The following is an 18005-nucleotide window of genomic DNA, read 5'->3' on the forward strand; positions in this document are numbered from 1 at the left end:
CCCCATGCTCCAGTTGCTAAAAGAGCTGTAGGGTGGTGCCATGGCTATGGCAGCAGCCCACAGGCCCAGGGTTCAGGACCCTCGTATCCTCACACCTATGAAAAAACTACATCACAACGAGAGCCTGCAAGTCTTTGATCTCTGAACCGTTCATGACCTGCTGCTAAGGTGACGTATTGGGACTAACGGGTTAATTATTTGGCATGAGGGAGGGACATGGGGAGGACACTACTTGGGTTGACTTGTCCCAGCCCATGAAAACAAAAACTGGTTAATGAGTTTTGCAACCTTGTGACCTATATATAAGGTCCCCCCATGCCAATATCATTTTTTTCTGTTTCCTGCATCACACACCGCTCTATTCAAATTTACAACCAAAACACAGCATTTCCCTCAATGTTGTTGCCATCCATTGACAGATATTACAGTGAACAGTCATCATACTCATACAATCCTTGATGTCAAGTTAAATAGATCATTCCACCATTATAATTCCATTAATCTGATGCGCTTTTTTGTTGGCTTGTCAATTGCTCCCTAAAAAAATAAATTACAAGACTATAATGTTCCACTGTGGTAGGGCAGATAACCACTCCGTGGCACATGCTGAGCTGAATGGAAACTTAGTGCAATCTCAGAACAATCATGTAGAACATTAGTTTATAATCTCATGAAGAGGCATGTGCACTTTGCTCCAAAATCAACAGGGTATGTTATCTGTGTAAAAATGATGATTATTAGCTATCGGGCTGCTCTATCGTTAAGCAAAAATAATCGCTAATAATGAAAAAGACATAAAAGGGCAATATCCTTTGGACTGCACTTTGGTGCAGCTCTGAGGTATGGAATGGGGATGTTATAAAGGTTGCTGTGGGCCATCTTTTTGGTAAGCCTGTCCTGGACCCAGCAGAGGCCAGGTTGGTCTCAGGCACAAGACATTGTATCTGGGACTCTGCCAGAAGTTGCAGCTCACTAAATCTATCCTTCTCCTCAGCCGGCATGCCCCCAATACATTGCCTCCACCAGGGGCATGAAGACATGGGGGCCAGCCCTACACATATTGGGGATTCCCCCACACCAAAGAAATCTCCAAGAAAGTGGTTAACACAGAACAGCCTTAGCAGAAGCCAGAAACTGGTGCGGGGTCTAGTAGTCAGAACACAAGATTGAAAAATAGGTAGGATAATAGTTGCCTGCTCCCTAAAGATGTTGTAATTACTTATTTGTGTTCCAGAGTGGAAGAGGATGAGAAGAACTGTATAAATATTAAGTAACTACCAATGTTGAGTCTTGAAACTCATTAAGGTATTATTATAAATTATTTACATTTACGAAGTGCTCAGAAGCATGTCTGTAAAGTTAAGCACTTTGTGGAACTAATACAAAGAGGAGATCTCTGCTCTGAGCATATAGCCTAAAGTTCTGATCCTCCGAAGCCTCGCGCCCCTGCTCAGTGTTCTGCATTGTGAGCTGCCCTATTGAGGGGTGGGCCATTGTGAAAACACTTCGTGACCTTCATGCTACTCACAGCCTCCTGAGTAGATTATTAATACTCCTAGAAGGAACAATCTGTTCCAAGAGGACTGTGTGTGTCTGCTGATGGCCAGAAGATGAGTGCATTTTGGCAGTACGTGTGTGTCTGTTTGTGGGGGATGTGTAGGGCAGAATTTGGTTCATATTTCTGGTTCCAACTATTATTATTCCTTTATTCCCATTCTCAGAAACATTAACAATCCTGAGAACCTGGATGTTAGCTGAATAGAATCTGGGCATGTGCAGGAGAAGAATCTCCCTGGTTCAAACAAATGGAATATCACAGTGAAAGAACAACATTCAATGACACTTTGAACACAGAGGGAGGTAGGAGAGAAAAAACAGAAATATCGCAAGCCTGCTCTATCTGTGTGATATCGGCACAACATATGCACATAGATGTTATTGCTCTAGTGCATTTCACTTCATTTCTCGTTTCCATCTTATTTATCTTTGCATATTTTCAGTGACATCACAAATTTGCAGAAGTGACCTTGCTCTTTTCTGCCTGGAGACTTCTATAGTGACTTGTTTTCTGTTTATTTTGCAGTCACACCCCATTATTCTAAATCAGTTTGTAAACTTGTATTTAGTGTGTGTGTAGGGAGAGAACTTTAGATAAACAATAACTAATGATACCGTAATATGCAGTATGCACACAATAGATTAGATTAGCTACCACTTCAGTTTTTCTTATCTCCTGAAATTCAGAAAATCCAAATAGGGGACTAATCAGGTCTGATTGCATCATACAGTTTGGCATGAATTCAGCATGACCATTTATGCATTAATGTATATGTATTTTTCCTTCATTTGGCTCTAGTTATAACTATTGCATATATGTGTATGCTTTAAATCTAGCGTTAAAGATTACTCTAGATGGAACGATGTGTATTCTCTGCTTAATGGGAAATTCTCATCACATCTCTATATGCTATCTCTGAAAAGAAACTTTAAGGAACTGGTTGTGGGCTGCAGCATTTAACTGATGGATTCCTCCAAATGCCAGCGTGCTTATATTCAAATCCACATATTTCTCATCTCAGATAGTGGAGCTGGAGAAAGGGGTTTGATTTGGCCAAGAAGAGTATGTTTTGTGTAGTGGCTAGCTCATTTAATTTCTTCTGTCCCAAAACCACTTCAGTGAGGTTCATTTTATCTATGCAAGTTATTCTATTTCTGTGGTGAAGAAATTCACCCTCCTCTGATGTGGAGCTGATAGGAAGCCAACTGACAACATGTGTTTATATACATATATTTGCTAGCGTAATGATCTCTTTGTAAACATCTGTACCCAAGAACCTGATGTGGATTTTGCGTGATACCTGGAGGAGTCTGGTCCCATACAAATAAGAAAACACAAACTTGTGAAACATATAGCCTGATTTTCTGTGTGGTTTAAAGGAAAATCACACCATTTGCTTCAGACCAGCACTGTGAAATAAATGAGATGCAGGCAGTTCAAGAATATGTAGTCCCCAAAATAAACCAAATAGTTAAAATATATATAAAAAATATAGAATAGCAAGATACATTTTATTTGATCTAGACTTTCATTTGTGAATCATCTGCTGAGATTTTTGGTTTTAAACCGTGGGTGCTTAAAGTTAGGCGTCTTACATTGAATTTAGGCACCTAAATGAGAGTGGCTTTGTTTTCAGAAGTGCTCCAAGTCCAACTGATGTCAGTGCTCAGCACCTTTGTATATATTACCCTAAATTAGAGGACTACTCTATTTCTTTCTATCAATAGCTCTATGTGCCAGATCCTGCTCCCATTGAAATCAATGGCAAAGTTCTCTTTGACTTCAATGGGAGCAGAAGCAGGAACTACGATCTTCATTCTAACATCCTTAATCGCATACACAGGTATGTAGGCAATACCATTGAAGCTAGTGAGAATTGCTTACATGAGTGAGGGTTACTTGTGTAATAAGATGTTGCAATGTTGGGATGAATGTTTGGATGTTCTGAACACCTACGTGCAAGCAGAGATTAAAGTTTGTTATTTGGAAAGAAGGGGTTTTAAAGCTCAACTGAAAAATGGTAGTTGCAGCAGTGTTGTAGCTGCCATACACCAGCCTAGTGTGTTGGTTCAAGGCAGAGAAGAGCGTCATCTACTGAACCAGCATCACCACTTCCTCCTGCACCTGAATTCGAATTCTCATCCGAATTCTGACCTGAACTTACCTTGCAAAATCTTTGGGATCACAGCATAAAGCAGCATGGCTAAGGAAGATACATTCTACAATGCCTAGCACAGTGTTTCTAAACCCATGGATTGTGACCCTCTGTGGGGCATCACAAAATGGTAAGTGGGGAGCCTCAAGGTCTTGACAATTGTATTACAATCTGAAGCAAAAGAAAATCTTATTCCTGACTCTCTACACACCTGTACCACTGTCAGCATCCCAAAACACACACGCACGAATTCTATAGGCTAATTATTGTTATTATTGTTATTATTGATACGTTTTTTTCTCTTACTTTATAGTAAGCGTAAGGGGATTGTGAATTTTTTTTTACTTTGAAATAAGTGGCCGCCACCTGGAACAGATTGAGAAACACTGGCCTAGCACAATGGGGCTTTGGTCCATTACTGGTGCTCTGAGGTGCTACTGCAGTATGAATAATTACTAATAATAAATAATAGACTACCGCAGCATCAAAGTACCATGAGGCAAATAGAAGCCAAAGTGGTACTGAGTTAAGGATAAGGTTTCAGATGTAGAACCCAGTTGTACATTCCGGGGTGTACACATGCTATGCTTTTTTCCCTACTTTAACAATAAAAGCTTCCATTAAAACTTATTGGTACAGCTTCTAATCAAAGCTACCTGGCTCTACATTTTCAAAGATCATTCTCACTTAATAGGTACAACCAATATCTAACATCTGTGCTTACTAATGTTAAAATTTGCACCTGTACTCATCCTGATGAGCTTTGTGAGTGCAAATTTTAACAGTTGGGAGTGCACAATTTAAAGGGCAAGTGACAGGAGGGTGCAAATGTACACAGTTTTGTGCACACAGACATGGAGGTCAAATAAAGGCCCGCACAAATATCTACCCTATGTTATTCAGAATTCTCAACCTACCGAGGTCCAGTGTGTGACTCCAGCTTCTCTGTGACAAAAACCTGAAAAAGAGGACTCCACAAAGAAATAGAGTAGGAGGAATCCCAAATAATGGATTACACTTTTTTTTTAACCCACATAAACTATTTTATAATGTCAGTTTCACAGTCAGCATTTTAAATCGCAATAATTTATCTTGGTAATTGGAGGGCTACCACTGGGTTTGTGTCGCGTGGGATGGAGGTCAATGCGAGTGTACGAATGCTGTGCCTTGAAATGAGTTACGGTTTTGAGGGATATGTCCAGTGTGCTCATTTTGGGTTTTGGCATTTAATTCCTTCCTCCCATTGAAATATGTGGGAGGAATCGGATGTCAAAGACTTCACTGTATATGATGTATAATTTCTCCCTTGTACTTCAGTGGGAGGAATATCAGACCCCAAAATGATTATGTGCATAATGGTAAAGAATGTATTACTGCATTTTTTAATGTCGGTTGTGGGAATTCCAGGAAGGGTAAAATATTGTTGTCACCTTTCCCTATTCTTGGATTCCATTTGGACTTTTCCATACAACCCCAAGGATCCCAGCAACCCAGAACTTTAACTCTGTCCTGAACTTGGTGCTGGTCCAGTATCCTTTAGATATCCAAAGCAAAAATGGAGATCTGGTATACACTGCTGGCGAAATTTGGCAGCAGTTGATGGAGTAGCTTGCATATCTCCCACTGACTTCCTAACTTCTACCTACTGTGGTGTCTCTTCTATGCTGTGCCAATGGAAAATGCCCTCCTGTCGACGCAGCGTTACTCTTTTTGCAGGGGTGGATTAACGGCATCAACTTCCGGATCGATTGAGCGGGTCTCCACTGCCACTCGATCAATCCCGCAGAATCGATCCGGCGGCGCTGACAGTGCCACTGTCAATACACTGGGTTTGGATCATATGCAGGCGTTGGTCATTGAGGAAAACATTTAACTCAAGGCTTGCGCTTGCATTATGCAGATGGAATACACCAGAAACTGTCTTAGATATGTTCGGGTGCATTAACTACAATAGTCTGCCTTGAGCTTCATATTTTCACTCAAGACCTTGTCAATTTCTGAGAAGGACTGAGCTTGGTAGCTGCAGCAGATGGTCATCGAAATAGATAAACTTGCACGAGAGTGTAGCTGGCAGTTCGTTGATGTACACATTGAACAGTATTGGTGAAAGAACTGAGACTGGAGGGAGGCCATTGATCTGACACTTACAAGAACTACAGCAGTTGCCCATGTGTATTCTAAATTACCTGTTTTGGAGAACTAGCTCTACTACTCTGACCACCCGATGCCAGGCAATTTGAGAGAGTTTAAACAAAAGGCTTCTATGCCAAACTGTGTCATAGGCGGCGATCAAATCCAAGAAGACAGCTCCCATCTTTAGATTTTGTTGGAAACCATTTTCGATGAAGGTGGTCAAGGTTGGGACTTGATAACAGGTGCTGCATCCTTTCCTAAACCCTGCCTGCTCACCTTGCAAGACATCATCCAAATCTGAAGTGATTTGTCAGCGTTCACCTCGTGCTCCCTGTTATTGCCCGGCTCAGGCCCAGGAAGCTAAAGATCCTACAAGTGGACCAAATTTGGTGACAAATCCTGGTTACATGCTGTCTGACTGTGACCCCAATGTATTGCCATCCTTCGACTATCAAGCCATTGGACTGGTGCGTCAAATTCTTCAGCTTAATGTTGAATGGCCTGTCAATAGCTAAATGCAACATCATTAGTGCATCAAACAAAGTGTCTACTCCTAATCCTCTTGCAGTCTCTGGGAGTTTTGCCATTGTCTTCACTGGGAGTGGGACTGGATCCAAGAAGAGCAGAAATGATGTGAATGAACCGTCTTCTTTTGCTAATTCCAGTCCTCTGTTAAGCTTCCGTAGTTATTCTAAACACATTCAGTTTCATTATATGTTATCATGATTCCATTGTAATGTATTTGATTAAATAGGACTTGCTTTCTCTCTAAAAATGATTTACAATGTGTTTTTAATAGTAAGAGTTTCCAAAAGGCTTTTGGATGTCAAAGCAGTGCTATTAATCTTTTTATTAGCATTTTGAAAAATGGCATGTGTTGCCTGATTGGTAGATATTTGTTAGCATTCTCCTTTTCTACAGAGGATTATCACTTTGACCCCACTATTTTTTAGCATACTATAGCTCTATAATTTTCATATCAAGGGCCAGAATCTGATCTCAGTTACACAGTGGAGTTAATCTGGATTTGAACTGGTGTGACTGAGAGTAAAATCTGGGTCATTGTTTCAAAAGACTTCAGATGGCAGCTTGCTTTGCAGCCCATAGACAATTTTTTCAGCAATACATTTATTCTTTCATGTAACTCCACACATTTGTTTTTTTAATCATAATAAAACAGCATGATTCCTTTAATTAAAAAACAAACAAACAAATAAACAAACAAACAGAAAACCCTATTTTTTTCTACACACTGACAAAAAAAGAAATCCCAAGAAAAATTTAATATTACGGTTCCATTTAGGAACGATGGGCCAAATTTGGCTCTGACCTATCCCACTGATTTCAGTGGAGTTACTGCAGATTAATAACAGGGTAAATGACAACAGAATGTGGCCTGATATATTAATTCTTATGAAATCACTATTATATGCTATTATATTATTTAAAATTTATTAACAATCCATTTATTAACACTCTTTGTCTTTATAAAATGCATTGTTTATATATATTTTTAACAGACAATACATATAACCAGCTTCTATGAAGCACATTGGGGCTTGATCCTGCAGTCTTTGCTTATGTGATTAATCCTTAGCCACACAGATAACACCGCTGACTTCAGTAGGTCTACTCATGTGAGTAGGGCTGTGCCTAACACCTTTACACAAAACTCCCATTAACTTCAATGGGAGTACTCACATGAGAAAAGCAAGCAAGACTTGGCCTTGAATAAGGATTGGAGGTTTTGGCTTGCAATATATGTTTAGTGCATGATTTTAAATAGCTGTAAAACATGCTTTAAAATGCCAGATAATAAATAACAAAGGTAAAGTATTTGTAACTGGAACCTTATTATACTGTATTACTAAAACTCTTTGTATATCCAAGGGTTTCCTACTGGAGCTTTGTGAAGTATTTGTTATTGGGGTGTGCACAGGAATTTAAATTTGATCCCTTTTGGAGGGCAGGTTCTAAACCATCCACCCAGAGGAACTTGTTTCCTCACACCCCACCAGAAGCTCGCTCTTCCCTACCCCTGGGGCCAGAAAAATTCTGTGTCCTCAATGATTATTGGGGAGCATGCCCCTGCTTGTCTCCCTCCCCCTTGTGCACGCCCCTGTTGATTATTTAAAATGTTTCTACTTAGGTTCTATAAAATACATGCTCTTTGCTACAAGCTGACAACACTTCCAGGCCCTGGGGCCTGTGTGAGAGGCTGGAAGCAGTAACAGTAGAGGTACTGTGCAGTGCTAGGCAGAAGAAAAAGAGAGGCACATATAAATTAACAAAAAGGGTTTATTTGATGAGGCTGCAAAAGGTGGTGTCAGGCAGGGTCATAAAATTAATATAAAAGTTAGAGCCCGATTTCTAACACACACTTGCTTTTAAAAAACCAAGTGCCTGATCCTCACAATCCTTGCTCAGGCAGAGCTCCCAGGTCCTTAATTTGAAATTGTCAGCATTATTTATTTGAGCCAAGATTGTCAAGCAAGAATGCCTAAATTATACATTGCCATAGATTGCCACGTAGCATCAATAAATACCTGTGTTAGGAAGAAACAAACAAACAAACAAGAAAATCCCTGGAGGAACTGCTATTAAATACAATACAGACCTGTGTGAAAAATGACAGCTTGCAGTCACTCTTCCATTACATCACGTGGATTAATAAGTTATTATTAAAGTAGTGCCTAGAGACCCCAACCACCATTGGGGCCCCATTGTATGAGGCACTGAACAAACGTAAGAGACAGTTCCTGCTCTAAGGAATTTACAGTCTTAATTGATGTGACAAAGGCAGTATCATTATCATCTTCATTTCACAGATGCAGGAATAACCGAAGCACAGAGAGATTAAGCACATTGCCTTCTGTACTACTGGTAGTCTGTGGTTGAGCTGGGAATTGAACCCAGATAGCTTGAGTCCCAGGCCAGTGCCGTAGGTGATTCCCCCTATTAGCTGGCATTTAGATTACCTGGACTGCACACTACTTCCAGTGTGCAAGCAGGCTGTACATTATGGCAGTGGTTATTACTCTCCATGCTATATGACAGGGGTGGCCAAACTTACTGACCCTCTGAGCCGCATACAACAATCTTCAGAAGTTTGAGAGCCAGGGTGTGCCTGCCGGGTCTCGGGGCTTCAGCCTTGTGGTGGGGTTTGGGGTTTCTGCCCCACGGAGCATGCCTGCTGGGGCTTCAGCCCCACTCCTGCTGAAGCTCTGAGACCCCCTCTATCTGCAGGTCTGAAGCTTTGAGCCACGGCACGTGTGCTCCACGGGGCTGAAGCCCCAAGATCCCCCTTCCTGCTGAGGAGAAGTCTCTAGCTCCACCACCCAATGGAGGGTAGAAGCCCCAAGCTCCCCACTCCAGTCTGGTAGCTGGAGACTGTGGGGTGGGATGTGGGGTGCTCCGTGAGCCACACTTTAATGGTAAAAGAGCTGCATGTGGCACACAAGCCATGGTTTGGCCACCCCTGGTATATTGCATGATGCCAGCATATGTCCCTTTATGATACATCTATCTAACGATAGGGTCCATGATAGGGTGACCAGATATCCTGATTTTATAGGGACTGTCCTTATATTCGGGGCTTTTTCTTATATAGGTGCCTATTACCCGCTACCCTGTCCCGATTTTTCACACTTGCTGTCTGATCACCCTAGCCCATGCCTGTGAACCAGTTTAAAAGTGGCATATTAGACATGAAAAGGGGATGTATTTGCGTCAAAGTAGAGATTATATGTAGTGCTTTTATTCCAAGAATCACAACACACTTCACAAACATCAGTGGATTAAACCTCACATTCCCTTTTGAGACAGGTAAATGTCATTGTCCCATTTTGGAGATGGGGGAAACTGAGACACAAAGAGGTTGGCCAAGGATATGCAAAAAAGTCTGTAGCTGAGCTAGGCATAGAACATGGCTCTCCTGTTTGCTGGTCCTGTATGTTAACCACAAGACGTCTTCTTAATATACATGCTGTAACCCCAAAATTACTTCAGCTGTAGGCAAGAATCAACTGCTCCATCTTGTTTCTTTTGGGAGCCTGCAGTTAAGGCAGTTAGTGTATTTTTTTGGTCTATATTTGTGTTTACTTGTTAACATCCCCAAATCAGACATATCAGTACATATCAGATTTTGCTTAAAAATGATGATATATATTAAATTAAGATGCTTGTGATATGCTGTGGTGATAGGCGCTCTAAATCAGGAAAATAAATACATTAACGTTTGAAAGCTTAACATAAGAAGTAGACTACATTTTCCAAATTCACCCTGTGAGGGTATGTGCTCCACACACTTGTCCTGATGGGATTAACATAGGCCAGATGGGCCAATTAACCTATTAGGCTGCAATTTGGGGGATACTTAGGATGAGAGGAAAGCTCTAATTAAAGGAAGTTCTCATGTGCAGGAATAGGTAAGGCTTCTATAAAGTCAGAGAGCTGCTAGTAGGGAAGAGGGTCGCAGCCCCTTGTTCTGGGACAAGGGAGAGAGGGGGATTTAGATCCAAAGGAGGGGTTTGGCTAGAAGGGTGGAGAATATGAGCATGGGATAGGCAAGGCAGGAAATAGTCCAGGGGGGTGGGAGGAAGGCTTGTGGTTGCCCAGATCTTCACTGCTGGGGAGAGAGCCCTGGACTGGAACCCAGGGTAGAGGTTGGGCCTGGGTTCCCCTCCCAGCCACTGACTGAGTGAGTGAGTGGCATAATCTGTGCAGTGAATTTGGAGGCTGTCTGGGACCATGTGTTCTAGCCATAAAGAAAGTGGCCCTGCCAGGACAGTGGACTTAAGGCCGGCCTGTGATGGTGAGGAAGACTGTGCTAATACCCCAGAAGGGAAGGACTCTGTAACTTTGCCTAACCATGGGCTAAACCATGAGGGTGAGGCATTGCAGCTCCTGAGGAGCAAGAGAGAGGCCACAGAGTGAGAGAGCAAGACAAAGGGCTGAGGAACCTCAAGAAGAGGGTGTTCGACTGAAAGAGCTAATCCCCAGACGTGGCCAGTAGGAGGGGCTCTGGCAGTGAGTAGAGCGTCCTGTGACATATCCTTTTCTGGGGAGTTTGTAAGGTTTGCTGAAATGCATTAGATTACATTTGGGTAAAATAAACAATTTAATTAATTCTGTAAATGCAGTTTAGCTGACTAACAAATTAATATTTTGATATTTAAATGAAAAAAACTCAAAACCTTTTTCACAGCCTCCCCTACACCTTACTCCCAGCTCCCTTTAGGGGTGGTGACTGGTACTGCATATTCCAACCTCCTACGTATGGTGTATCTCCCCTGCTTGCAGATCTCAGTCTTAGCTAGATCGAAATCTAGCTATTTTAAAGTACAGAAAGGACTATTAGGTTGGGCCTGCTAATGGTGAGTTGGGTTTTTCCGGAGACTTTTACAAAGTCTGAGGAGTGTTATTTTCACAGAGTAGTTGTTCAGGAAGCTAAGTGGTGGTGGAGAGGAATGGAATTCCCCTCCCTCCCCAACCTTAGAATGGAATTCTCCGCATCCACCAACTCATGGTTAGACAATGCAGCCCTTCCAAGATGACTAGTCTCCAGCCTATTGGGAGCTTTTAGGACACTGGATCCATGTCACAGATCCCAATGTCCTTCCCAGACCTGCGCCAATCCATCTATCAATGGGTATGTCTACGCTGCAGTCACTGGGTGTGACTTCAGTTTGAGTAGACACATCTGAGCTAGCTTTGATCTAGGTAGCTCAGATACCGGAGCAGCGAGATGCGGCAGCACAGGCTTCAGAGTGGGCTAGCTGCCCAAGTAATTACCCAGGTTCTAGGTGGGGTTGTACAGCCCATGCTGAAGCCTGTGCTTCTGTGATTTCATTGGTCCAGTACCTGAGCTAGGCAGAATAAGACCATGGCGACACCAGCGCGCATAGAGCGGCACAGCTGTACTGATGCAGCTGTGCCACTGAAAGATTGCTCATGTAGCCACTCTGTGCTGACAGGAGAGAGCTCTCCCACTGACATAATAAAACCACATCCACAAGCGCTGGTAGCTGTGTCTGTGGGAGAAGCTGTCCCGCCGACAGAGCGCTGTGCAGACTACCACTTATGCTGGTGAAAATAAGTCGCTTGGGGGGGGGAGGGGGGGCTGTTTTTTCACACTCCTGAGCAGCGTAAGTTTTGCCAGCATAAGTGATAGTGTAGTCATGGCCTGAAGCTCGCTGGGGTATGGCAACACAAGCTGCAGTCTACACACCCAATGATCGTGGTGTAGACACCTTATGATGTTATGTGATGACCATCGCAATAGTGTCTGAGTGCCTTTTCCTCCTGCACACAAAACCCCCACCTCTTTACAAGTGATGCAAGGAGCCTGACATCAACGCTATTTTCACCCACAGTATGCTTTAGGAACCAGGTGATTGGCTGTCACTTGTTTTAGGAGATTGTATAATATAAGGTCCTAATCTTGGCTGTGCAAGGACTGCAGGATTGGACCCTCAATCCAGAGAGCACTGAAAAAAATAAAATACCTAAAAGTTGCAATAAAGTGCTCTCATTTCCCTAAAGTTATTAGTATTTCAGGTCCCAAATGCCTGATCCAGTATATTCCAGGTAAGGTTGCACTGGGTGGGACTTAATAGTCACTTACTAGAAGGCTATTTAAAGTCACTCTTCTTTTAGTCACTTGTAGCACTTTACATTTTCTGAGTTTGATGGGAGTGCTGCCTTGCGCCTAGTTGAGTGGGCATGTTGCACTGCTTGCTGCATGATACGCAGCCAGGAAAACACATAAAGGCCAGCATAGCTTTCATTAAAGCCACTGCAAAAGTCTAAATTAATTACAGTATTTTAAATAAGCATAATTGGTTAATAAGGAAATTATTAGGTTAATTATACACCATTGAACATATTGTGGCTAAACGGTTAGGTAGCATGTGTACTTACCTGTTCAACCACAATAGATATATGTTTAATAACTGGTTATTTGGGTAGCAGGGTAACTACATGTACAGCAGCGACATGCAGTAAGGGCTAAATTGTTATCCTAGTCAATTCGGTGACCTCAGTGGGAGCAGGTTTTGGTCCCTATTGCAGTGGTCACTTAGAGTGACCATAATTACCAAATGTTTACATGGATATGATCAGGACTGCAAGGCTTTGTTTTAGTTTTCCTTAATATGAACCAGACTGTACCTTTAATTCATGTTTACTTATCTCCTTGAGGTTAAGGGGACTTGTACAGACAAAAAGGATGAGTCTGCAAGGTGTGGAGGGCCTTCAAATCGCATTGACTTTATTGGGAGCTGGGGGTTCTCAGCACCTTGTAGGATCAAGGACAGAACAAAGGCACACTACATTGCCTCTGTGTATTTTTGCCCTCTCTACGCTGTTAAGTATTGTATGTACGGGACTAGTGATACATAGTTGTTCTTTAGAATTGGAGATGGGCCATCCTATACTAAGATAAACTAAAGTCATCTAGGAACAGTCACCAAAGGATTGCCTGCTTTGGTACACTAAAAGGGCTCTGTGACTACTGTTCTATACCAAGTATGAAAGAGAACACTGTGTGGAAAATATGCAGTAAGTGATGGGGCAAAATGTGTGTGTAGGGTAGGGGGAGTGAGTGTGTAACTTGTAGCCAGGTATACTGTGGCAATGGGTTCAGGCTGCATAATTAATTAAAGGGAGGTAGTTGTGGAAGTGAGCTCACTGAGGTTTTGAATTCCCCACCCACACTCCAGGGAGCTCAGTGCTGGAGCCCTCCGTGTGCAAGCCACCGACTGAGAGAAAGCTGCTTTCCTTTTGTTTAGCTTAAAGTTTGTCTGACTCTGTCTGTTTGGGGTACCCTGCCTTTCATCCCCACAGCAGCTTTATCTCAGTCAGCGGCTTGCACAGATGGTTCCAGCCCTTAGCTGCCTGAGTGAGAGTTCAAAACCTCAACAGGCTCATTGCCCACAGCTACATCCCTTTTCACATGCCCCCTGAGCCTATTGCCATGTTCTGCCTGGCTATTTACCTTCTTTCTCTTAGTTGCTCACTGCAATGAATGCACATTTTGCCAGAAGCACTTAGGTGTCAGATTGTGTAAATATAATCCGTATTTCCATTCAGTGTACTCCATTTGTACATGCAAACAGGCGTAGGGTAACAAATTGACTATTGTGTGTGTATGCATCACTGTTCTCTACTGGTTGGAGTAAGAGCTACTCAACTGTGAACCATATGCATTATACTGCTAACAGCCAATGAAGACGTTCCTTTAGTTCAAGTGGTAGGGGCTGTGCTTTTTTTTGGAAAGAAAGATGTGGATTCTAATGTTGCTTCCTCCATGACCTCAGAATGCAGAAGAAAATTGTAGACAGGTGTTCAGAGATTTCTTAGATTCTGAATGTGCAACACAAGAAATTGGGCAAGAACCCGTCTGGCTTCTTAAATAACTGGGTGCATGTATGGATGTGGGTGAGATTAATGTTTCTTGTGGTGAGAGTCCAGCGCCTGGAAAAGAGGCCATGTCTCAAGCAGGAAAATGCCAGGCTATTTAGGGCTATAAAGGTCAAACCCAACATTTTATTAATAATTAGTTAATAAACTCTCTTCCTTAAGTCGCAAGGTGCTGCACAAAGGATGGGTAAATATGTTATCCCCATTTTATAGATGGGGAAAGTGAGGCACAGAGGTGAGGGCAATAGACTGGTGGCAGCCCCAAGTCTATTGGCTCTTTACTCCAATGCCCTATCCACTTGACTAAGCTCTCTCCTCTTGGAATATTTAACCCATAGAAAACTGACACTACATAAATAATTGTGCTGTAACCTACGTATCTGTTCATTTTCTATATCTATTCAGTCAGCTTTCTCAATATGTAGCACTTCTCACTACTAGGGCTGTGTGTTACACGTCTGCTTTTAAATCTTAATGACTACAAAGGCTTCCTCATTAAAATGTAAGAATAAAAAAATAATGCTTCCTTATGAAACATACTCTCTACCCTTCGTAGCTCCATTTATTATGAAATGAAAGTAGCTTGCAAAAATTGCAATCACAAGATACAATGATAAAGAGAAAGCCCTGACCTTGCAGTTTTAATCTGATTTTTGGTGCATAGGAAGTGCAGTCATGATCACCCACAATACATTCGATATAAATGAGGTGTCACTGCAGAATACCAGCTGTAACAACCATAGGCATTTTTAACCTGGGCTGGGGTCTACTCTGGTGCCTTAGCCATGCACCTGAGCATTCACATAGAGCATGGAATCAGTTGTGGTTAATGCTGACAGATATTTGGGCATGTGCCACTGTCACACATCAATCTAAACACACCTCTGGTTCCACAACGCATCTTATACGATTATACTATCAGTTCAGCCCATCTGCAATTACAGCATATTTCACATTTCTAGTAACATTGGGTCTTTTCCCCCCATGAAGCCACATTTAAACTGCAGTGATTCAATTCAAGCAGGCTATATTTTTAGCACCATGCACAGAGTTAACTGTGCAGTTTCCCATTGATGATAATGCAACTCAGGTGGTTAAGTCCCCACACAGCTCACTGAAAATTCACCCCACAGTGCCTAGTCAATTGTTCTGCATTGAAAGTACATTGAAAATTCACTTATTTTGAGCATGGTTATTGCTACACCAGATTTATTACAGATATTAAGCTGGTAACTAAAGAGAAACTGTGAACTCAGCCAAAGCCTTTAAATAAAATCTTGTCCAATAAAACTTCAAACCCCAGGTTAATCTGTTGAACTACAGCATTTCTCCACTGAGGTTGTGACTGGTGTGCATTACAATTGGCTGTATACCTAGACCAGAGTGTCCATCCAACCTGGCATGACTGAACTTTATTTCCATTTGTAGCTACAGGTATTGTAAATCAACATTCATTTTCCATTAGAAAAAGAAAATCTCTATAAGGATCCTTGTAATCTTCCAGGTTAGAATTCTTAACTAAAAATGTTTTACCTTCAAACTGCTCAAGTGGTTAATCCTCAGCCCACGTTGTTTCTGTTTAACTATTAAGATCCACTGGAATCCTGCTTTGCGTGGTTACTTTTTCTGCAAGTTGTATCATGGTGAACTTGATCATGCCATTTTCACAGGCCCACAGTCAGTGGGTCTTGCATGCAAAAAGGATTGCAGGTTGAGGCCCAGTAGATCAGCAATCCTGAGTAGCTGCTTGCAATTGAACAATGCAACTGTACCAAATTAACCAATTCAACAGGAGATTATGAATACAATTTTCTGAAGTATCTAAGTGATTTAGGTGCATAAGCACCATTGACTTTCCATGGGATTTAGACACTTTTAAAAACTTGACTCTGAGGTTTACCTCCTGGAGTATCCTCTGGATTGTCCTGTCCCAAGTGCCAGAGATCAGAGCTAACTCTCTGGCCCCAGCAGGCGTTATGGGCTTCTGAACCCAGAGGTGTCCCATAGTCTTCAGGGAAATCCCACAGATCTCTCAAACAGCCAATCCCTGATTCATGACTGTCTCAGGAGGAGTCATGCTGTGCACAATGGTGCAGTTGCATCGCCCTAGTAGTTACTTCCAAACCCAGCTCTCTCATGGGGCATTCAGTGTGAAGAGAGGTTCATCCCTAAAGTAACACTTCCTGTGACAGGCAGAAGGGGGAGTATCATACTGTAAAAAATGGCTTTGCCTTCTCCTGGTCTGCAAAGCACGAAACATGCAGTGTTGCCTATGAAGGGCTTCTGTGTGCTAGATGGAAGTGCAGGAGCTAGGGAATTGCCCTCAAGCCCTGCTGCTCCTCCATCATCATGCTACTAAATTGGGACTCTCTCCTACGCAGGAAAGTGGAGGGATGAACACTGTGTGAACACTATGCAGGCACAAGTACAGAGTTATAAAACAAAATAATGCAAAATAGGTATCGGTCAAAAGCCTTTTCTTCCCAGAATGGGAGACCATCTGCACAAGGTCAGATGGTTTCCCAAGAGGCCAAAGACACCAAGAGAGAAAGAGACGCTCCTTAGTCAATCAGGGAAACCACCAAATCACAAGCAAAATAATTCTGTACTGTGATGATTTGATGCACTAGAAATACGACAACAAATACATGAACGTATGCAACATCTAGTGGCCTGAAGAGATCAAACCAGTGTGACCAGCACTTACACAAGAGAATCCTGAAGGAATTACAGTGCTTTGGTTAAACATTGAGCAGTTACCCTTGGCACTTCCTGAGCACATGCATACACAAATAAACCAGCATTTGACCACAACTGCACTCACGCTCAGCTGAAAAAAATCCCCCACAGCACACAAGATTAAAGCCAAACCGAACGGACATTTGAGTTGAGTTTTTTTTAAACTTCCCGTCCCCACATTTATTTTTTTTATCGTTTTAGGAATTGGTTTCTTTAGTTTATCCCATAGCTCTCACTCACTGAGCTACCCTAAAGTATTAGCAGAAAAAACATACAAACCCACATTAATCCTTGGTGTAACTCCATTGAATTTGGCTAGTTTTCCTTCTGGTTCCTCAGCCAGAGGATCTGGAGGGTGTGGTAAGCATACAGTCATGCAAAGAATGTGTCTGTGTAAAGTGATACCAATTAAATGTGATATTTTTAACAATAAAAGGTCTTGTGTTTAAGACACTGAACTGGGGTTCAGGAGATGTGGGTCTGTTTTCTGACTCTGCCATAGGACACCCTGTGTGACCCTGGGCGAATCACTTTGTACTTCAGTTCTCATCTGTAAAATGGGGGTAATACTTCCTTTCTGCCACCCTTTGTCTCTCTTATCTACTTAGAATGTAAGGTCTTTGGAGCAGGAACTATTTCTTGCTGTGTATTTAGAGGTGTCTATTACAGTACAGTTGTGATCTCAGCTGGGGTCTCCAGGTGATTTTGTAATACAAGATTGGGGAAGATAGAGGGAGGTATTTGAAAGAGGGGGAGAAAGATCCAAGTGAAAATAATAGCACAATGTAGATTGGGCCCAAACTGCAAATTCAGATCGGGACCTGATTTTGAGCTCCTAAACATTTTAAGATGTTTGAGTCTAGGATTTTGGTTCAGCCCATTACTGGAATAAGAACAATGAAATTTTGAACATGACTCTACTTCCAAACACCCTCAAGCTTTTCAGGGGTTTAGACCCTGGGGTCTTTCTTGCTTTGGTTTGAATAAAATACAGTCTGA

Source organism: Emydura macquarii, unplaced genomic scaffold (genome assembly GCF_026122565.2).
Source record: "Emydura macquarii macquarii isolate MOO-44397 ecotype Brisbane River unplaced genomic scaffold, CSIRO-AGI_Emac_v2 contig_1551, whole genome shotgun sequence".
Taxonomy (NCBI): Eukaryota; Metazoa; Chordata; order Testudines; family Chelidae; genus Emydura; species Emydura macquarii.